This window comes from Polyergus mexicanus, unplaced genomic scaffold (assembly GCF_030449975.1).
Source record: "Polyergus mexicanus isolate NDT 795.1 unplaced genomic scaffold, iyPolMexi1.0 SCAF_21, whole genome shotgun sequence".
Taxonomy (NCBI): domain Eukaryota; kingdom Metazoa; phylum Arthropoda; class Insecta; order Hymenoptera; family Formicidae; genus Polyergus; species Polyergus mexicanus.
Window position 1 is genome coordinate 1798182 of NW_027223341.1, and position 25168 is coordinate 1823349.

A 25168-nucleotide genomic window follows, 5' to 3' on the forward strand; every position below is an offset into this window, starting at 1 on the left:
TAATATGGGGTGGGGTTTCGAAGCAGTAAGAATGTTAAGAAGCGAAGGTAATAATTTAGAAGAGTTAGTAAAAGAAAGATTGCAGGACATACAAAGATAGATTATAAATAGTAAAATAGGAAACGCGAGGTACAATGTTAGATATAAAGAGATAGAGGCAAGAGATAGTAGACCTAGTTATTTGAGGATCGAAAATATGGACAAATTAAGAATGGGGGATGGAATTAGAGCACTATTAAGATTAAGATGTGGAAACATATGGAGGATGTAAATAAATATTGGACAAAAACAGAGGGTAAAGTACGCAAATTCTGTGGGATAGGTAACGATAGTATAGAACATTTTGTAGGGGAGTAAATGGGAAATAATAGAAAGAAAAGGAATTATTCAATGACGAAATAGACATTGAAAAAGGTATAATTTTGAGAAAGTTATGGAAGGAAAAAGAGAAAGAAATTAGAGAAGTGAAAAGGTAGGAAAATTAAAGGAGGAGAATGAAATGGAAGAGATAATAATTTTCAATTAAAAGGGTATAAATTTATATAGTTAATTGTAAGAATGGAAAGGTGAAGGAATATAATACTCTCAAGGTTCTAGTTATTGTGTAAGATAGGATAAAGGAACAGAAACTAGTCACAAGAAAAAGTTGATAATGTTATTGTTATTGTGTTTTATGGTGCTGATTATTATCATTAATATGCTTTATGTTTATGTTGGATTTATGTTAATACGTTAATTAGTAAATAAATAGTGTTTATATTAGTATAAGGTAATATATAGGTTTAGCATGGAAGGCTAGGGAAGTATGGATGGATGAATGTGGGTAGGAAAATTGTAAACCAAGTCCCTTTCTTGGCGTGAAGCTGAAATAAACTATTATTATATTATTTTTACTATAATCACACATTATAAACACTTAACATATAGTTAATACATGTAATGATGCTGATGGTATATTTAATCGCAAATGAATAAAAAAATTTGTTTCAATTTAACATATTCTATAAAACTGTAAACCGTTGGTAGGAGAAACTTATTGATACTCTGAGATATTTCGTAGACAGAGGATTATCTCGCATATTATTTTCAACGACATAATCTTGCTTTGCATACAATGCAATAGAGATTGTAATCTGAAACAATCGCGTACCAAGCGTCAGATACACTCAGGAGCGATTAATTAATGATCAATTCAATTTTCAATCAAGTATCGGGTTGCAATCACCGTTCATTACATAATCGACATCCGTGTCTATAATCGACAATCAAATTCATCGCGATTGCGACGCTCTCGATCGTAGATTGAAAACTTTAATTCGGCAAGAACAAGCCTCCCTTAGACGAATAAATGACCATGAAAAGCAGAGAGCCTGCCGACGAAGGAAAGCGGATGTGCCGACGTCACCGTGTTGGGCATCGCCGCGTTCTCTCAGCCCGGCTGTAAATATATTCCATTTAAGACTGATGGCTAGATTGTCCCGCAGTTGATGGTTAGTCTCGAGTTGTCATATCAGAGCAGTTGACGCGTGTTACATCTCGGCGCGCGGTTACACGCGAGTAATCGGGCCTGTCTACGTCGTCGGGCACGCAACTGTCATTGAACGCCCCCGCGGCCCTGCAAACTTAAACGAGTCTACAGACGAGCATGATATTCTTTGTTAATAAGGATCCCGGTGAAAGCGAATGCCTTACTTGCTGTAAGGTAAAGAAATATCTTGAAATGAAGCGCGTCAGGGTGAACGGATTAAGAAACATCGTCACGTAATTCAGATCCTCTGCTAAAGTTGAGTTTTTGTTTATCGATTTTATGTAATAAGTATAATATTTTTAAAATGTAAAAATGAGAACGTTTTAGCGATAAATGAGTAATTCTGTTACGTGATATCTTATTCAAGTCTATTACATATGATAATTAGAAAAGACAGAACAGTTATTTTTAAAACTATATAATTTTATTATTTTCAAAATAATTACTCTCTCTCTTTCTATCTCTTTCTTTCTGTATATATTAGAATAGAAAGATAAAATAAAGATCTACACGAAGCAATGTAATTATACTCAAAAATAGATACAAAAAATTAAATAAATGAATCGATTAATCATGCTTAGAAGAACATTAGAGCAGTTTGACAGGCAATTGTAGTCACACTTAAAATTCATTCAACTTATACATATAAATATATAAAAGTAAATTAATTATAAAAGCATTTATCTTCTCTAATTCATAAACTTAATTGATGTAGAAAATGTCAAATCGCCCAGATTCATAATTCAACACAGCATAATTAAACAGCTCTTTGTATAATCCTTTGTATAATTTATATTTAATTAATTGGAATAATCTTGGATAAAATATAACAAAGATGTAACTTTGCGAAAGCATAATTATCAATATATTAGTAATTCAATTTGTCAATGTTCCTCTGTCATCTATGTTAAATCATTACGTAACTCCTTGTCTCCTCCTCTCTTTCTTCCTCTCTCTCTCTCTCTCTCTCTCTCTCTCTCTCTCTCTCTCTCTCTTTCTCACTGCCTTTAGCAAGCATGTTGTGCGGAGCAACTCCCATTTCTCTTAGTTTAAATCCCTTAATGTCTAACGTCGACGACGAAGGAACATCCGGTCGTGTAATGTATACTACATGTGCATTATCACAAAGAGAAAATTGTAACAAGTCTGTAACAGACCAACCACTGTTTTTTTTTTTAGATATATCGTTATTATTATTAGTATTATTGTACGTCGCATCATTATCGCTCGTTATGCTCGAAATTCGAGCAGATTTTAAAAGTGAAATGAGTGAGTAATTGTATATTCGATTATCGATCGAAATTAAAGTCTTTCAAGAACCTGTATAATGCATAATTCTCAAGGATGTGCTGATCGCGCACAAGCGTGGACGGTGATTCCTCTCGTTATCATTATCATCACCACATGCCTGATCTCGTTTAGCCTTGGCAAGATCATTGCCACCGTCACAATCGTACCGAATGACATAGCGGTAATAATAATGAACACCACCCCGAGTTATGAAATACATAAACAATCAAGATCTTTGAATTCATAATGTATCTGTCACGAATCAATCCTCTTTGACGTATAGCGATGTGATTCTCGAGTATTTCAATCTAGTTGGATTATGATGGACAAATTTTTATATCAATTCTTATGAATAATATAGTTGTTGAATAATAATCATATAATAAATTATGATTAATTATATCATGATTGTACGATTTGTCCCATTTTAAAAGTTCCACCCTCATAACCTTTCAGGATCAACGTTTGAAGGAAAACGACTCGGATACAAGTTGTAGGGAACAAAGGGAGCTATCTAATAGTGACCTTGGATTTGACATTAAAGGTCATTTTCAAGGTCATTTGAAGGTCAACTTCCGTTTTTTAAATAGAACCCCGTATTTTTCATTACATATTCTTGTAGCTTATCTCGATAGCTTTCCAAAACACTATAATAAAGTATTTTTCTATTAAGTACTTTTTAAGTTATTTTATATTTTAATCTGACATATTTTGATATAAAAAATAAAATATTTCGTAAAATAGTTTTCGATAATCTTACCGTAATACTTTTATGTACAGAATAACGAGATAAATCAATTGGTATACAAAAATAATTGTTTTTAAGAAAATTATTTACAATGTATTTTTTTAAATAATTATTTGTTTTTTTTTTGCACTAATTGATTTGTCTCATTATTCTGTACATAAAAATATTACAGTAAGATTATCGAAAACTGAATATTTTACGAAATATTTTGTTTTTTATATCAAAATATGTGAGATTATAATATAAAATAACTTAAAAAGTACTTAATGAAAAAATACTTTATTATAGTGTTTTGGAAAGCTCTCGGGATAAGCTACAAGAATATGTAATGAAAAATAGGGGGTTTCATTTAAAAAACGGAAGTTGACCTTCAAATGACCTTGAAAATGACCTTTAATGTCAAATCCAAGATTAAATAGCCCCCTTTGTTCCCTACAACTTTTATCGGAGTCGTTTTCCTTCAAACGTTGATCCTGAAAAGTTATGAGAGTGGAACTTTTAAAATGGGACACCCTATATATTTAAGTACACGAATTCTTTGTTCATTGATTATATCTAAAGTCGATCTTGAACGAAGAATCTTATGAAGCGTAAGGAAAGAAATCTTTTATAAGCCAGTCAAAGAATCTATAGAACAGAGTCTCGACAAATCTCTCATACACTTGGCAGATTGTTTCTTTCTTTTGCACAATGCGATGAATGAGATTAAAAGATATTTCACCTGACAAATTCCACGCATGAGAAAATTGTGCGCACGTAAAATAGAAATTTATCTTCTCTGATTTTGACATTTTTTTAAATTTCGATGACTTATTCCTGGAAAACGTAGCGCAAAAAATATATGTCATACTAGAATCCGAAAATTTAACTCTCCGAATATCCTAAAATGTAGAGATCTCAGAAAAAGAGCTTAATATTTATAAAATCTGATGTTCCTTTTTGGAAACTTTCTGTTTAAACTTACTTTATTTATGACTGAAATATTTATATATTTTGTTCTTTATTAGAACGCGTTTGCTTTTCTTTTGATAATAAAAAATTATATAAAAAATATACCCAAACATATATCCTTCTAAGAAAAAACATGGACTAATTCATCGAGTCGCCGTTTTCGATTCAATTTAGATTTTTGCGAAATTATTTGCTCAAATGTTCCATTTGATATTCGCGATTCTATTAAAATATATTAAATCCGAGATCGCCACAATCCTGATCACAATTGGACATATGCATGCTTTTACTGAAATTAGTGAAATTCAAGCGGAGAGAAGGAGGCATTTTTAAAGACTACATAAATTAGATCGTAAAGTGTTAAATTATTCTTCCCAAGTACGTAAGTCACGAAAATGTTGACATTTCACGCATTTCATGACATTTAAATTATAATTAAAGCATTTATTAAACGTAATATCATTTGTATTATACAATAATGTAATTTATTCCATCTGTCAGAAATGTTTTTTATATTTTATCTTTTTAATTATTTTAAAAATATTTCTCGGGATATATATATATATATATATATATATTTATTTATTTTTGTGCGTATCTATTTAAATAACTTATATAATACCGCTTAATATCATACAAGTATACTGATACGTGTGTGAAACTTTTTCCAACACTATAGTTGAGATTTATTTACGTGATATGTATTTTTAGAAATATAAGAAAAAATTTCGTATAATCGCATAATACGTTGAGTTTATCTGAATGATCTCCGATTCTTTACAACGTAGAACGGGGAAAATCACGTACCTGATTTTTCCAAAAAAACCTACCTGCGCAGGTAACCGGCCTGAGGATTAGCCACTAAGATTAGAATGATTGCGGGCACCTGCCTGCATTGTCCTCAAACCAGACATTGATCCCTCTTCCCTCGTGGGCATATTCGAGCACGCACATCTTACAACAGCGCGACGTTAAACCCTCGTGATATTTATTCTTTTCACAGAATGTAGACGCCATCGCTGCTTGGTCTATTCAGAATAGAATCATCCACGAAAAAAAACATACTTTAGTTTTGATGTTTAATAATAAAATAATATAAAAAAGATATAAATAAAAATATTGTATTCGATAGAAATTTTATATATGACAATTTTGTTAAACGATAAAAATTGAAATTAATACATTAAATATTATACGTTGAAAAAAAATTATCAAAAAGATTCTCTTGATTTTGTCTCAAATCAACGATCTCGAAGCAATAATAACGACTTTCGGCGATAAATCGATTATGTAAATTCGATAAATAAGATACGTTGTATAATTTGCTAAATAAATTACATGAAACCGTAACGTTAAATAAAATTCCGAGAAACTTTCTCGGGAGTAGAAAATCCGCGGATATCGTTATTACAAAAAAAATCGAACACGAGAACGTGACGTAAAAGGAAACGCAGGTCGCGAAGTGCAGTAAATGCACTGCGATGGCTGGTTCTTCGAGAGTTTTATCATTCCCGGTGCGATTTGCAGAGGTTGAAAGGTTAGCTGAAGTGTCTTGACGTTTCTCTTTCAAAGATAGTGTATTTCTTATCATCGACGAGCGCGCAAACTCGCGATAGCCACTAATATTAAATTTCTCTCAATATTGTTGATAAAGATTAAATTAATAATAAAGAATATTAGTAATAAAATGTGGTGTATCCTGCTTTTTAGAAAAACACCTGACTTTTTAGAAAAACAAAAAAAGATATATAAATTATTATTATACACTTACAGATGGATGGTTACAGATAAATGCATATTTTTAAATATATTATGAAATATTAATCAAAAATTTATAAATGTAATGAAAATGATGTAGGAAAGATTTTTTTTTTTTTTTTTTCGTCTGGTACATTTTTCACAGCCGTATCTTCGACAGATTAAAATTGCCTCCGAATGAAATTCGAATGCAAAAATCCTCCGATATTATTCTCCAAGATATCAATGGAAACGCGCCGTTTGCGTGTTTACCAGCCCTCGCGATCGGCATAAGAAAGACCGAACTCGATTACGATCCATTACGTATAATCGACGAATGAAGCGGGATTTAATCGCGTTGACGTTTCTCGAAACGACGACCGTTTGTGGACGTGCATGCGATCGGCTAGCAAGGAAATGTCAAACTAGATAAGCGTGCGGTCACATTCATTACTTCCGTCCACTACAGATGCGCCATGCATTTGAGTCGCATCGCCAGAGAGAAGATCAGCTCATCTCTCCGAGATTATACAGGGGGATTCATATGGACCACCATCCGCCACTCCCGTCGTATTTTTAATCGTGCAAATAGATGAATATCCTCCATTATCACCTCATTGATTCCACTTTCGAAGATCTCAGAGATTGATATTAATATTTAATATTTAATTAAATAAATAATATTTTAATGCACGGAAAAATTAAATATTGAAGAAAAAAAGATTATAATATTAATATCATAGTTTGTTCTTAATAAAATTTCGTTTCGTGATTTTCTTCCGTGGAAGAAAGATTTTTTTTCTTTTTTTTTTCCCTTTTTTTTTCCTGAGATCCGAATAGAAGAGCGATGAGAGTGACAGCCCACCGAAAGGATTTTCGCAAATTCACGCTAGCAATATTTGCGACGTTACTCTCGTGGGTGCTGATTGATCCCTCGTGCGGCGTACATACGTAAAACTTCTCGTGGTGAGTGGAGGAGCGAACGATCGGAGCGAGTTGCGAGCGGGTCTCGAGCGGAATGTCGAGCGGCTCGTCGAGCAGTCCGAATCCCGCTTCCCGCGACGACGTTCGATTTCACGCGCGCTCCTTCACGCACGAATTTCGATCGCCGATCATGACACGCGGACGGACGAAACGTGCCGCGCTTCCCGCCTGACAGTTCAACAGAGAGAAAGAAAGACGAGGAGGAACACACGCGACAAAGTGCCCCATCGTGAAAGTTAAAAAGAGAAAAGGGAAAGAAATCCGATATTGGCCGAGAGTTTGCCGAAGGATTTAATTAATAGTGATATAGTTTTGTGCGGAGATTTTGTGAAAGGTTTAAAGCGCTCTCTTCCTGTTCAATCAAGAAGCAAGGTAATTCATTAGCGTTCATGATTATAAAATGATCGATTGATGAATAATTGCGAATAGGGATAAATATTGATGATTTTTTACATTCCCACGAAATTAAAAATGATTTTTTATTCGAATCCCTTAGCTATTGAAATTTTTCATCTGCGTTAGAGGAAAAACGTTGTAGGAGAAATACTTTTGTGAAAATCATTTTGTATTTCTGCATGTTTATTTTCCATTTCTTTCTGTAATGTTATTGAAATTAATGAAAAATAATTCGAAGAGAATTAATTCAAATATTTACACAATTATAAATCTCAATCGAATGTCGATTCAATTATATAATACGTCCTTCCTCTTAATTCAACGCCTTTTTCATTAACACGTTGAAATTTAAAATAATTATATGCTCCTTCGAAAAGAGAAAGCACAGAATAAATGGGAATAAAGTGTAGAAAGTGTGGCCAAAAAAAAAAAAAAAACAGTCTTATTATAAAGTAATTAAATTAAATTAATCTTACAATTCGTACTGTTCCTTGTTTTAAACCAATGACGCTTAAATAAATCAAAAGCATCTGTTAAGCCTGTCCGTAATATTTATTACACGATTAACGCGATATAAAATATATAAAAAAAATTATTACATTATTACGTATTGTAATTTAAATTAATGCATACATTTGAATTAATAATAATATTAATCTTTTATTTTTAAGTGAAAAAGGCCAACGTTTTAATCGCAACGAAAAAAAAAAAAAAAAAAATCCAGACAAAGGAAAGGGATGGATAAGAGCAAAACTATATCTTACAGAATGTATTTATCAGTTTATCGGTCTAGTGAACAAGAGCATATTGAGTTTGCTCATTAAAAATTCTATTTAGGGAAAAGCGTTTTTCCTATAAACAGGAAACGCTTTTATTACAACGATTATGTTATGCCTACGCAGTTTCGTGCAAGCCTTAGTCATCCATTTATGAACGTTTGTACTATAACGCCCTGTTGCCGACTCACTTTCGTGTTAACTCATTGCTTCACAACCACTTATTATCTTATTAAAGGCCATTGTACCGTTTCTCTAAATAATAAAGTAATGATGACTGTGTACGGTGAGAGGATTTGTCGCTTTGGGGCGTAAGGATGGATTTTGTGAAAACGACGATATGCGCTAAACAGGATACGCGAAATTAAAATCTCATCGAGTCAAGGATATAAAAAATATAAGAGAAATTCCGACAAAATAAAACATCCGCGCGAAAGAAACAGATTGCTAATGTATTGAAAGATCTGGCATTAACAATTTTTTAAATACGCTATTGTTGTTCGAGAAGAATATTTTATTCTTCTATTCTGCTCTCTCTCTCTCTCTCTCTCTCTCTCTCTCTCTATCTCTTCGTCTGCAAAAATTTTATTACATTATGTTTTGAGTTTAATATATAATTACACGCTCTTACCAGATTCCTGATTACTTATCAATTGCATGTAATAAGAAAATATATTATTGCGTATTTACTTGAACGCGAAAAATGGAGAACAATGGAGAAAGATCCTTTTTTTGTTACTTAATTGTACTTGCTTTTTACTACTTGAATGTATTTAATAACGTCTACGTGACAAATTGGCTGCTTTACTCCGAGATCACAGGGCACATTTTATTATACAATAATAGAGCGAAGGTATGGACTGGTATCAAAATGTATCGCTCCATAACAACAACAGGTCAATCAACTACGCTGTTGATATGTTCCTTGAACGTCCCCGTCCCCGTAACAAATTGTTGACCTCGGATGGTCGGTGGGGAATTGCATATTACTGACGCATCGGCAAATCTGTAGCGAGGGGACGCTGCTGATATTCGCAAGGGCCTCCATCGATCATTTTCGTCGCATAAAAAAAAAAAAAAAAAAAATCACTATAGAGAATGTAGAATATTGCTGCGAAACGTTCGGTTTTAATTCAGTCAAAAGTTATCTTTAAATTATCCTTGAGGCGAAGTCGAGCCTTTCGTCGAAAAACAAAAATTTTATCGACACACTATCAAAATAAGCATCAGTTTTTGCGCATTTCTGGTACTCCCTGTCGCAAAATATCTCAAAATGATTGTGTGAAGAATTGCAAATAAATAATATTATATATACAGGGTGTCCTAGACCACCCGTACACCCCTTTTCTTTCAAAAATTAAGCATTTTAGAGAAAAACGTTTTCAACAAAAATTGTATGGTTTTGAGGGGGAACACAAGATGGTGTCATTAGTTTGACCTCGGGTGGCATCGTTAAGGTCAAGTCAAGGACACTTAATTTCTTAAACGGAACCCCCTATTTTTTATTGCATATTCTTATAGCTTATGTCGAGAACTTTCCAAAACACTATAATAAAGTACTTTTTCATTAAGTACTTTTTGAGTTATTTTGTATTTTAATCTGACATATTTTGATATAAAAAATTAAATAACTCAAAAAGTACTTAATGAAAAAATACTTTATTATAGTGTTTTGGAAAGCTCCTGAGGTAAGTTATAAGAATATGCAATAAAAAATAGGGGGTTCCGTTTAAGAAATTAAAGGTGTCCTTGACTTGACCTTAACGATGCCATCCAAGGTCAAACCAATGATACCATCTTCTGTTCCCCTCAAAACCATACAATTTTTGTTCAAAACGTTCTTCTCTATAATGCTTAGTTTTTGAAAGAAAAGAGGTGTACGGATGGTCTAGGACACCCTGTATATATATATATATATTTTCTCTCTCTCTCTCTCTCTCTCTCTCTCTCTCTCTCTATATATATATATATATATATATATATATATATATATAAGAAAAGAATCTGATAATCTTCGGGGAAAGATTTTTTAAACAATAATTTTTTTTTAGATATAAAAAAAATATAATAAAAAATATTAATAAGAGAATATAGATACTTATCATAGTCTAAGAAAATATTATCTATAAAACTCTATAATAATAAATCAAGATGTGTCAGTCAGCAATTTCAACGCCCTGTACTGCATTATGTGATATACTAGAAACGCAGTTGCGTCTTTCAATATATTACTAGTTAGCCCCCGAGAATATGTTACGCTGTGATTTATTCACTTTATGCACTCGCGCAGTTACCCTTTCGCAATATCATTCAAACCAAGATAACTTATTATTATTATTAAGTATTGCGGCACATATACATATCAATCATTGCGATAATTTCATACTTAGCAACGGAATTTACGCGTAAATTATACATATGTGATTTTATGCGCATATAAAGCGCGATCTCTTGCATCTCTCCGAGGATGAGGAGGAGGAGGAGGAGGAGGAGGAGACGGGGGAGGGAGAGAAGGGGGAGACCGGAATTGACCGGATAATATTTGTGCGAAGAGAGACCGGTCTCGAATGGACCGCGAAACACTTATGCAATCTATTTAAATTAGAGAAAAGTAACTGTGTGCGCGCGCGCAGAAAGAGAGAGAGAGAGAGAGAGAGAGAGAGAGAGAGAGAGAGAGAGAGAGAGAAAGAGAGAGAGTCCCCCGTCCGGTTATCCATTCCTACGGGCCCATCGCTGCGCGCCGACGTCGCCGACCGATTCTCCGTAACCGATAAATTAAACACTCGGATATCTCTTCCGGTTTGAAAGGACGCGAGCGCTTCGTTGCAGCACCGGCGATGACGGTAGCCCAGGTCGTTTCATCGGAAGGAATCGAGCGATGAGACGATCTAAGAGACTCCGTTCGACCGTTGTCGTTTCGCATCCGCGACGGATAAAAATGTCTCATTGTTCTATTTGATAATGAATGATTCAAATCGATGAGTCAAATCGTAAACGCTTGGTATGATTTCATACCGCATTCTGCCCTCCCTCTCTCTCTCCCCCTCTCCCCCCCCCTCTCTCCATCTTCGCGAAGCTCTTAATTCCATAACAAATATTTTTGCCCGATACTACGAAAATACACGTTTTTGTCAATATCATACTTTGTACGATAGACTTAAAAGATAGACTTTTGTACGATAGATAATTTATTAATTGCACAATGGTATTTGTAATACAAAAATCATATTTAGCTCTGCTTCGTTAATGTTTCGCAATATTTTTTAATACGTAATGCATTTAAGTTGCATGAACTGTAGAATAAAAAAAATTTATTTCTTCATTCACACACATATTTTAAATATCTAATTTAAATATTTAAGCTAGTATAATCCGAATATTACAAACTAGACTTACAATACGGATTTGCTCTCGGTTTTAGAAATATATTTATATCTTCATTATTTTATTTCTTCAGAAGATTATCGAATTTATTCAAACTAGCAAATACTTATTTTTTGAAAGATTAAAAAATTATTAGGTGTACAACTTTGCTTCCGCCGTTTTTTTCCGAAATTTGAGGCTTTATTGTAAAAAACTGGTTATACATTTTGAAATTGCTTGTTGAGTCACTCCCAATGATCGTGCCAATTCTTTTTGACTTTGACTCGGATCTTCATTAAGTAATGCCTCCAATTATGCATCTTCGAAAACCTTCTCTCTTCCACCGTTATGCCAGTCTTCGACGTGAAAATCACCGTTCTTGAAGCGTTGAAACCACTCACGACACGTTCTTTCACTAATAGCGGCTTCACCATAAGTATTTGAGAGCATTCGATGAGCCTCAGCCGCAGATTTCTTCATATTGAAGCAGAAAATTGAAACCTCCTGCAAGTGACGAGAATTTGGCTCGTAAACTGACATTTTCAATCGAGAATAACTTTATAATGCAGACACAAATCGACTAATGTTTCTATGGGGTTATGTTGACAGATGCCCAAGTTTATTGCATGACGTCTATGATCTATTTATTTCGACCACTACTTACCGCTAAAGCCATCTATAGGAAAACGGCGGAAGCAAAGTTGTACACCATACTTTCGCAGAATTTTGATTAATAACAATGTTTACCATTATCTGAATACGTATCTTTAATTAAACATGTTTATGTCTGCTTCGTTAATGTTTCGCAATATTTTTTAATGCGTAATGTTGTAATGCATTTAAGTTGCATGAACTGTAGAATAAAAAAAATTTATTTCTTCATTCACACACATATTTTAAAGTTAAATATCTAATTTTAAATATTTAAACTAGTATAATCCGAATATTACAAACTAGACTTACAATCCGGATTTGCTCTCGGTTTTAGAAATATATTTATATCTTCATTATTTTATTTCTTCAGAAGATTATCGAATTTATTCAAATTGGCAAATACTTATTTCTTGAAAAATTAAAAAATTACTTTCGCAGAATTTTGATTAACAACGATGTTTACCATGACCTGAATACGTATCTTTAATTAAACGTGAACTCTAAAATATTGACCTTGAATTTATTTGATTTCACACAGTTCATTACGACACAATTCATTGACACTGCTCATTATAAATTAATGTCGCAGTAATAAAGTTTATTTCTGCTGTAGAGAATAAGAACTTTACACTCGTATACAAAGCAACCAAAGTGCAAACTTTTTTCTGGCGAGATGTAAGTGCCTTTTAAAATAATTCTGTTTATATCAATACGTTGATTAAAGATTTATAATCTCGAAGCGCTGCAAAATATTATTCCTCGATAAATATATTATCTTCATAATTAAATCATCAATATAAATAATAAAATTAAACGACGGAATAAACAGAAATTTATGTCGTGTGTGTGGCTTTTTATTAAGTTTACTTATAAAAATTAATATCGTCATCTATTAAACTTGCACACACACACACACATACACATTCGCGGGGTATAGAATGTAAACTTCAAACTCTCTTGATATCAAAACAGCATTAAAATATAGAGAGAGAAAGAGAGAGAGAGAGAGAGAGAGAGAGAGAGAGAGAGAGAGAGAGAGAGAGAGAGAGAGAGATGTATAATCCTATTTTCTCGATCTTAATATATTCTTGCTTAATTTGAAATCACGCGTCATATTTGGCACATATGTCACATTTTGCACTTTTAGCCAAATAATGCTCGCCAAAATAATGTCAAAGGGATACAAAGCTGCGCAACGATATTCGCGCATACGTGCAACGCGCTTATAAATATGCACGACGCACGACAGCTATAAAAGCTCGATTTACGTACGTCATTTTAAGGAACGTAACCCAACCTTGTCCCGATTCCCTTTCCGTAGCGATTGCTCGAGCACGACAGACGAGCCATGCGGTTTTGCAATAGTTCACGGCTTTGAAAAAAATAAGAAAAACAAGAACCGACACATGTAATCACGTTATCACGCTCGACTCCTTCGTTGTCAGAGAAACGTGCACACGGCTATAAGTATTTGGATATCCGAGGATGATGTTATGTCCAATTGTAACTTTGTACAAGTTCCAAAGTGAGTGTAAAGAAAATGTATCTTTTAACTAAGCTATAATCTGGTTACGATTATTTTACATTCCGCAATCTGGCGATTGTATTTTTACAAGATACAGATGATTACTAGTCAGTCATTGTTGACGATCTTCAATCTATAATCGATTGTTTGATTTATAATCGACCTTCCAAATAAGAAGCGTTTATCACAACTTCTCAATGTCTGATATTTAATATATATATATCATAACATATATATATATATCATAACTTTTCAGGATCAACGTCTGAAGGAAAGCGACTTCGATAAAAGTTATAGGGAATAAAGGGGGCTGTCTAATAGTGACCTTGGATTTGATATTAAAGGTCATTTTCAAGGTCAATTGAAGGTCAACTTCCGTTTTTTAAATGGAACCCCCTATATTTCATTACATATTCTTGTAGCTTATCTCGAGAGCTTTCCAAAACACTATAATAAAGTATTTTTTCATTAAGTACTTTTTGAGTTATTTTATATTTTAATCTGACATATTTCGATATAAAAAATTAAATATCTTGTAAAATATTTAGTTTTCGATAATCTTACCGTAATACTTTTATGTAGAGAATAATGAGACAAATCAATTAGTATAAAAAATAATTGTTTTTAAGAAAATTATTTACAATGTATTTTTTTAAACAATTATTTGTTTTTTTTTGCACTAATTGATTTGTCTCATTATTCTCTACATAAAAGTATTACGGTAAGATTATTGAAAACTAAATATTTTACAAGATATTTAATTTTTTATATCGAAATATGTCAGATTAAAATACAAAATAACTCAAAAAGTACTTAATGAAAAAATACTTTATTATAGTGTTTTGGATAGCTCTCGACATAAGCTATAAGAATATGCAATAAAAATAGGAGGTTCCATTTAAGAAATTAAAGGTGTCCTTAACTTGACCTTAACGATGCCATCCAAGGTCAAACTAATGACACCATCTTATGTTCCCCTCAAAACCATATAATTTTTGTTCAAAACGTTTTTCTCTAAAATGCTTAGTTTTTGAAAGAAAAGGGGTGTACGGGTGGTCTAAGACACCCTGTATATATGCGAATCTCAAGGTAACAAATCAACAAAATTTATCTAGTTAAACTTCATTTAAAAATTTTCCAAAATAGAGCAAGTGGTAAACTCCTATATTCAAAAATACTTGAAAAATACCATATTGAAAGAACTAAAGTTTCTTCGATTGACCGTATTTTTTGCGACTTCTTGTTTCAAAATAAAGAACTGTTTTGTACTAATCTGCTACCTGTGAACGGATCTGTAGGCATAGTGTGTTCAGGTCAACCCCCAATAGATGATAAAAAAAAAGGTTTTCTTACAAAGACAAAGTTTTATGACATTCGAAATTTACGTTTTATTGTCTCGGAAAAGTTTTTTTTATTTACATCGCAAAAAAAATGCTTCAGGCTTCATCTAAGATTGAATTGCAAAATCATATTATACCTTTAACGAACTTTCGTGCATAAATACATGAAAATGATTTCCAAACTCATCAGCTTCAATTTTTTTATTAGGCATCACTTAAATGATTATGTCGCTTTAATATTCAACGATTCATGTTTTCGTTAAGGAAGCATCGACTCCAATACTTTGATCAGGAACTGAGTCCTTGAAATTAAGATGGCAAAAACGTACCCTGTGTATGTGCAAGTGCAACTTCGATCAATGGCTTTCATACGAACTTTATTTTATTTATAGAAGTTCTTTATCTTGTTTAAAATTAAAATTAACCTGTAGAGATTAAGAATTAATCCTAGCGCCTAAGAGGCGCTCGTCTGTCATAAACTGTCGACTAATATGCAAAATAGTAAATATGAGACGAAAAAAAAAAATTACATTATTGTCGCTCTGTTGTTGCGGTGCCGTAACTGCCACTGGCTTACCTTCGAAAGAAAGAGCGCATTGATCGCTTGAACGAGTCAACACGGCTTTGTTTGCTCCGAGGTATGTCTCGTATATGTTATCTTCGTAATTTTATGAACCCAAGTTACACACATCTCGGTCAAACACGCCGTACAATTTTTCCTCTGATACAGATCGGCTCGTGTCACTCTCACTTTCGTTTTTTGCACGAGATGTAGAAGGAATCAATCGAGATGAAATCGAGATGAAATCGAGATTTGCCGAAGAAATATTGAAGAGTTTGCCCCGACTACCGGAAAGGGAAACACTGCTTTACATAGTAATCTTTTCATAAAATAGCATATCAAGCGCCGCGATCAAAAGTTTACAATTTAGAATGATACAAGATTCACAAAAATCTCCTCGCATATGTAATTAATGTTTTCAAATTAGTAATTGGTAATTAATGTTTTCAAAGCTTTAAAAATATATATCAAGGAGAATTTACAATTTTCAAACACGTAAAATTTTAATAAAATTTGTAAAGTTTTAAAGACTCGGTTATAGAACTTTCGAAAAATTCGATTGTTGAAAATCTAATATCCATCGAAAAACTTTGATTCGATTTCCGTAGAGTTATCGAACCGTAGAGAGTAGTAAAAATTGTTTACGAAACAATCTAAAGTAACAACGAAATCCATCATTGCACAAAAGAAATAAAACCTTTTATCGCGCTTTCTCTGGCTCGTTCGCGGGGGAAAGGTGCATTCGTAAGAGAGGGAGAAAGAAACGTAAGGCGAGGGTTAAGGACGTTTAGAAAGGGTCGCATCCCATACAGCACCGAAAGATTGCAAAAACGTTGCATAGATCTTACATTGAAAAATTGTAATATTGCATAGAAGTTGCGAAATATTTCTGCAATGTTACTGCAAGCCTGCGGCAACGTTGAAATGTCTGCCCTCAGAAATATTTCAATGTAAGACTACAGTAATGTTACGGTGCAATGTATTTGTAATATTTAAATACATTGCTACAAATATGCAAAACGCTTCAAATTTAATACATAAACTTTGAGAACATATAAAAATATCCAAGAGAGATAAGAAAAAAGATTGTGAATTTACGCCATTACAACGAGTTTTTTCTCGTCTCTCTTGGATGTCTTTATATATATATTCTCCAAGTTTATCTAAATTAAATTTGAAGCATTTTGCATATTAAAAAATTATTATCAAATTTTTGCTTTTATATAAAGATGGGAACTATTAAACAATTTTCTGTTATCTAATTAACATCGCTATTTTATAAATTATTTACAAGTTTAAGAAATTGATAATGATTAAATAATTCAATTCATAAAAATTAAAATTTTATTTATATAAATATTAAACTCCATATCTTAAGTAGACAATAAATGGATAATTTTAACTTTTTTCGGATAATTATTTGTCCGATATCTGAATACTCAATTCAATATCTGAATTTCCTGTGTTGGGATTGTATCAGACAAATTAATCTGATAAAAATACAATAGTTATTATACCTTTAATATTACTAACCGCTTTTTGCAAGCTTTATAAATATAACCATCGTGATTAAAACTTAAATACGGGATAGATAACACAACGCGCGCCGCATAGTGGTAAACGAACGAAGTAGCGATTATCAAAAAGTGTCGTTTGTAATGTTTTTGAAATATTGCTGTAACATTCTCATAAAATATTACAATTCCATATTCTAATAATGTCTCAACAATATTTCATTGCAACTTGCAAGATTGTAACATTGCTGCAATGTAATTGCAATGTTCTGTGCTGTATGGGATATCGAAGCCGCGGTGAGCACAAGAAGAACGAAAGTGCCGCGCTTGTAAATAACGAAATGGAAAATTCTCTCCTTAGTCACGGCATACTTTCACATCGACATGCTGCACTTGCTTATCGTTAAGGTAGAGGAATCGCGCGGTTGTACGTACGTTCGTTCTTGGAACACGTGCGCGCGCATTTACGCACCTGCGTAAATGCGCGCGCACGTGAAAGGTATTTAACCAAAGAATAAGGGAGACCGAGAGGTTGCTAATCGCAATCGTGATTGCGACAAATGAGAATGTTGACATATAATAGCGACGTTTACTGTTTGTAATTAATATGATTGTTGAACGATAAATTCCAATATTAATGATAAACATATTTAGTAAAGGTAGAAATAATATTCAGAAATATATATAAAGAGAAAGGAGAGAATAATGTGAAAAATATATGAGCTTTATATACATAAATTTAAAAATATTGGATATTTTTTCAATTTATATATTATATATAGATATGTATTAATTATATATATATATATATATATATATATATATATATATATTTATATATAAAGAGAGAGAGAGAGAGAGAAAAAATCAAGGCAAGTTTCCAACGTATTCTTGTCAACGATTTGCGCAAGATCAGACTTAACGATAACTGATGAATGTTTTATATTACTGTGTATACAGGGTGTCCCGCAACGTAATGTCCACACTAAAACTGTGTATTCTTTTTGTCATTTTAAGTCAAAAAGTCTTAATACACATATGCCCTAAAGTCGATTGTATCAAAGTTATAGCGAAAAAATAAAATTGCACAAAATAAGGAGAATATTATTTATTAAAGATAATATAATTTATTGATAATTAAACAATAATTAAACGATAATCAAACAATAATTTACTTTATAAATTACTTTATAAATTGTTCAAAGTGACCACCATTTTGGCCTGCGCACACTTCTGCTCTTTGAATTATTGATGTTGTAGAACGCAAAAGAAGTTCGCAAAAGAAGTATCGTTCAGCATTTAAATGATGATCTTCAATAATGATGGGCTCTATTAGACAATTACCGATTATACCGCACCAGATATTCACTGAAAATCGATTTTGAAAAAAATGTTTCAGTAATAGCATGAGAATTTTCTTCTCGTGGTGATCAAAATTTGGTGTGAGTTTTTATCATTTGTAATGCCGTCTCTCGTAAAAGTAGCTTCGTCGGTAAATAAAATTTTTGTATATATTTTTGCGATGTAATTCATTGTCTTCCGCACATATACCATATATACAATATTTTTTATAATGCCTGTTATTTCCGCACTACTAATGCGGTAAGGTAAGTCATAAAGGTGCTTTTCTCGCATTAGTTTGAGAAATAACTACTCTTGCATTTTTTCCCTATAACTTCGAAACAAGGGCGACTTTAGGGCATGTGCGTGTATTAAAACTTTTTGATTCAGAATGACACAAAGAATACACAGTTTCAGTATGGACATCATGTTGCGGGACACCCTGTATATCGCACGTACAATAATATATTGAAATTGTGTGCAAAAATTGCGACACGATTATAGATGACGTGAATTGAATATGTACAAGTCTCGTGCATACAGTACGTTGTTAATTGCGTTTGCGTAAACTCTAAGACATTGCTTTCGAATATGAATGTTACGATCGGTTATTTCTCGTTAATAACTAATAAGATAAACGTAAATATAAATGATAAAGTAAAATAATTGCAATACATAGTAATAAATAATGATGTAATAATGAAATTAATTTATGAATCACGACCGCACGTCTGTTCGTACAAGTTTCATCGCAATTCAATTGTCATTTTATTTCCCTCTTCCTGAATATATTTCATATTTTCCACACATTTCACTAATAATAATAACCCATACAGCACAGAACATTGCAGCAATATTGCAGCAACATTGCAACATTGCCGCAATGTTGCTACAATGTTGCAATATTGTTGCAATGTTGCTGCAATGTTCTGTGCTATATGGGAATGATACCTGAAAAGAGAAAGGATATATATAAGTGCACATCTTTCTATTTTATTATTAAATATAACAAAATAATAAAATTTAATTATAATAATGAAATACTAAGTAAATAGAAATATATAATGAATTGTTTCTGAAATTAAAAATTCGCTCACTGAGACTGCTTTCAGCCACTTGAACATACTCTACTAACTCTCCTGATCTCCAGGAAGCAATCACTCTTACGCTTGAATATACTTTCCCTCTATCGTGGGTTTTTATCTGTATAATTTCTTTCCCATTGAATTCATCGACTAATATCATAGTAATATTTAAGGAAAGCAATTTTTTAATTCATCACGATGATGATTACGAAATTCAGGAACGAAAATAGTTGTTTATCTTGAAAAAAAAATGGATTTATATAATCATGTAAAATCATGCATAATTAAATCTGAAATTTGACGCGATATGATCTGGCTATATTTTATAATATCCGAAATTTGGCGCAATATGATCTTATCTTTATATAATCATATTCGACTAGATCCGATTATTTATAAAAACACATCTAGCCGAATATGATTATATAAAAATAAGATGATATCGCGCGAAATTTTGGATATTATTATATATGATAGTACAAAATTACACATATAATTACATAAAGTCCATTTTTTCTCGGGTATAAACAATTAAATAAACCGTTTATCTTTTTCACACACGCATATAACTAATAGAATAATATAAAATAACATATGTATACATTGAGAAAAAAAGTTGTTAAGTTAACAAATTTTTTTTCTCGGTGTACTAATAAATAATACGATTTATATTTTCGCGTCCCATTCATCTTCGACAATTTTCTCCCGACGATCAACGTCATCGCGAGAAGTTATAAACGTCAATGTCTGCTATTCGGTTTGTCTCTCGACAAAAGCTATTACGTGCGAATTTCACGAATCGCGAGATCGCGCGCGAGGAGGCTTACTTGGTGAAATTGGACAATTAAAATTCTGCGAGCGAGTCGTTAAGACGTGTGTCTTGCATTTTCAACTGCTGTTTGGAACTTCATCAGTATCATTAACCATCATTATTTTTAACGAGTCGACAGTTTATTACGAGACTTCTATCGCTTATAAAGAGATGTACCATTCTATACAAAAGATATATATATGGTATATATATATATATATTATACATAAATTTCAATTCCGTTCGCGACGTTGTGATATTATGATTTCCAGAAATTTCTATTTAATCACAGATACTCGATGCCTCGATAATAGGCAACACAAATTTATTTTTTAGACATAACAAATTTTCATTGTATTATCTTACAAATCCCCCTAACAATCGACATAATCTCTTAAGTTTATTGTGGAACTTATCTTTTTATTTGAAATTTCGAATATACGAAGAAAGTGTGAATTTATAAATTTCAACTTTCTATTTAAATTAATTCAAACTCTGCTTTCTTGTTTTTTTTTTCAATTCACAGATTTTTCACACTGATATTCGAGATCCGCATATTTTTAACTCTGCATTTTTTCTGCAAATAAGAAAATTATTCAAGTGTATTCATTCTTGATAATATATTGATCGCTAGAGTGAGTAGTTCTCCTTGCTTCTTTATAATTACTGATACAGCATCGAGAAGATAGCGGCAAATGTTCTAGTGACCTGATAATGATAATAATCTGTCACAACAGTATGCCCTTCGATCTTTCCATAGTATCTTCGTTTGTAAGAACATAAGATAATGCCAAGGACAGCATAAATAAGACTTTCAATTTATATCAGATCGGTGCAATTAAGATCAGTACATACGGCTAATAGACAAAATCAAGTCGACAGTTACGAGCGAATCATGTAACAGCAAGCTCACTTAATAATTCATTTACTATATTATTATTATTATTATTATTATTATTATTATTATATAAAATCACACTTATATGATTTGATTGATTGATATATAATTTTGCGAAAAAAGAAAGAAATACTTTCAAGTATTATTATCCAACAATTCAAGTCCGCTGACGGGAAATAAGGTTCGCTATTATATACATATGTCTCTTACATATCACTTGCATTTTTTTTTACTTTTGCTTATCTAACAACTGGAACAACCCAGTAAAAACTACTCTAATTACGTTCACTATTCTAAGAACAATGATCTATCGGTACGAATACATCCGATCATTGGTTATCAAAGCTATTTATTCAGGTCAAAGTTATCGCTAAAGTCCTGAAATAATTGTTCCTTTCTTCGATGACAAAGGCAGATGCAACCCATACAGCACAGAACATTGCAATTACATTGCAGCAATGTTACAATCTTGCAAGTTGCAATGAAATATTGTTGAGACATTATTAGAATATGGAATTGTAATATTTTATGAGAATGTTACAGCAATATTTCAAAAACATTACAAACGACACTTTTTGATAATCGCTACTTCGTTCGTTTACCACTATGTGGCGCGCGTTGCGTTATCTATATCGTATTTAAGTTTTAATCACGATGGTTATATAAAGCTTGCAAAAAGCGGTTAGTAATATTAAAGGTATAATAACTATTTTTATCAGATTAATTTGTCTGATACAATCCCAACGCAGGAAATTCAGATATTGAATTGAGTGTTCAGAAATCGGACAAATAATTATCCGAAAAAAGTTAAAATTATCCGTTTATTGTCTACTTAAGATATGGAGTTTAATATTTATATAAATAAAATTTTAATTTTTATGAATTAAATTATTTAATCATTATCAATTTCTTAAACTTGTAAATAATTTATAAAATAGCGATGTTAATTAGATAACAGAAAATTGTTTAATAGTTCCCATTTTTATATAAAAGCAAAAATTTGATAATAATTTTTTAATCTGCAAAATGCTTCAAGTTTAATAGAGATAAACTTGGAGAATATATAATATAAAGACATCCAAGAGAGACGAGAAAAACTCGTTGTAATAGCGTAAATTCACAATCTTTTTTCTTATCTCTCTTGGATGTTTTTATATGTTCTCAAAGTTTATGTATTAAATTTGAAGCGTTTTGCATATTTGTAGCAATGTATTTAAATATTACAAATACATTGGTAACATTACTGTAGTCTTACATTGAAATATTTCTGAGGGCGGACATTTCAACGTTGCCTCAGGCTTGTAGTAACATTGCAGAAACATTTCGCAACTTCTATGCAATATTACAATGTTTCAATGTAAGATCTATGCAACGTTTTTGCAATCTTTCGGTGCTGTATGGGAAATAATATCCCATACAGCATAGAATATTGCAGCAACATTGCAACATTGCCGCAATGTTGCTACAATGTCGCAATATTGCTATAATGTTGCTGCAATGTTCTGTTCTATATGGGATGCAAAACAGCGCAAAGTTTCCTTTTGTCATCGACTTGAGAAAATCCTCGTCGAACGTTTCAAACGCACGTGAAAATCTAAGACCCCGATAGGATTAGCAACGGCAGTGCAATCGATTCTAAAATAGCGTGGCGAAAGCTCGAGCCGATTATTGTTATGCGATTGTTATTCAATCGTGTCTAAACGAACAGAAACGGCAAGCGCGCGGCGAGTCGGGATTACCCAATAAATAGCTTCAACGTAACTTTCTCCAAGGAACACCACGCACATGCCAAAGGGTACTGGCCTCTGAACTTCGTTTGCGATACCGTGTCTCTTGCTAATGATAATTACGCGATGTGCGCGGAAAATCCGTAGCCCCGGGATTGCAAACGGTTTTAGAAAGTCGCTCGCCACCGTCTCCTCTGCATGAATCTATATTTGCAACTAATGCCATTTCGTGTCGCAAAACACTATGCCGGTAACAGGTTTTACTGGGATTTATGCGGTACTTTTTATTTCGCCAGACGTACACATTACGTTTACACGTGGAAATTTATGGAGGAGTTTGCGATATCGATGCGCAACATTTCTGCGAAATTATATAGAACTTGCGGGAATTCAGAGATTTATAACTGCGGACTTTTTGTAACTTGAGTAACGTATTGACGAAATTCAAAAAGGAATATGTATTTTAACCAATACTTATTTCACACAAGCTGTTTGAGATACATCTATTATTCTTGCTAGACTTATTCAGGATGTCTCTGTCTCCTTTTAATTCAATTGATACGATGATTAAAGTTAGCTATATATTCCTAGTTGCCATATATTCCTGGACTGTCTATACGCAAAATGAATTAAAAACTTTCTTGAAACGCTTCAAGGTGAGGAGAGGAACGTGCGTGAAAATCTGACGAGGGATGATTCATCCTCCTTCGATATGTCATGTAATCCCTTATGGGGGCACCATCGTCCCATGAAATAAAGCTTTGTGTCAGAACAAAAGGTATAGAATTCTAGTTTCGATCAATGAGCCCTTTTTGATAAAGAATCAAGCGAATATTCTTTCGCTAATTGAAAGATGAATCTTTTCGATCAGATTCGCATAATACTGCGATGATAACAAAGAAGATAACGTAAAATATTTTATTGCTACTGTACTATTTTATTACATTATTATTTAGATTACATTATTATACATGTATAATTTTGCAAGCTTATACAACTATTATACCAATTATTTTTTGTCATTGATATATAGATAGTAATACGTGAAATCACATAATCGGAATTGAATTATTTATGAGATATCGTATTATGAATAACGGATTTAAGTAAGTTCAATCGATTCTCGGTTATGTCATAACATTACGTCAAACTTGGGCGTGTGTAAGTAAGTGTTTATGTAAACTTCAGCATATTAAATAAAAAAATGTTTTAAATTAACTCTAAGTCTTTATTCTGTGTCAGTTTTATTTTTCTAGGGTTTATTAAAGAATTAAAATTATTCATAATTTCTAATATGTATATGTATATACGTATGCGTATATGTGTATGTATGTGTATGGCATAAAGAAGCTCCTTTATTTACTAGACAGATAAGACACAAAGATAAGATCGAAAAAATACGGAAGAAGAGAAGAAAAAACTGCGCGATAAAGAATTAAAATTAATAATTTGCCTTTATTGTTTCATTTTAATTTTAAAATTAATAAATATCGTTAGCTCAATATACGATTCGTTTCTATAAAATGTAAATGGTGATAATCTCTCGTTGTGATTTTAATAAATCGGACACGTAATTCTGAATGTAGGTCAAGTCTGACGACACTTTTCTACATGATTTCAATGACGATCATCCTAAATGCTCCCCTCGTGCAAATTCTTTAATGCCATACAGTCGCTGATAATTCAAACAGTTGAAATTGATATTTTATCTTTAAATCAGCCATGAACACAATTTGGACTTCTCGATATTTTAGACATAAAGAAAGAAGATAAATTGTAAAATCATTGATATAAAATTCCTTCGATTCTACGTCATATATTTTTGGAATGTACGCTTAATTCTATAAATTTTTCGTGATTTCATCCATAATATTCAATCTTACATCTTTGATGTTTTAATTGTTGAAATTATCATAAGTTTCACTTCACTGCTTGCTT

At 32.3% G+C, this 25168-nt stretch overlaps 1 protein-coding gene across 1 annotated transcript in view; it reads left to right on the forward strand.

Moving 5' to 3' along the window:
• Positions 1-7070: 7070 nt before the first annotated feature.
• The window catches only part of Ptr (patched domain-containing protein), a 32547-nt gene continuing 14449 nt past the window's right edge, over positions 7071-25168 (forward strand). Inside the window, exon 1 of the mRNA XM_070312071.1 lies at positions 7071-7610. The gene's annotated coding sequence lies outside the window, so the exon portion shown is untranslated. The remainder of the gene's footprint in view (positions 7611-25168) is intronic.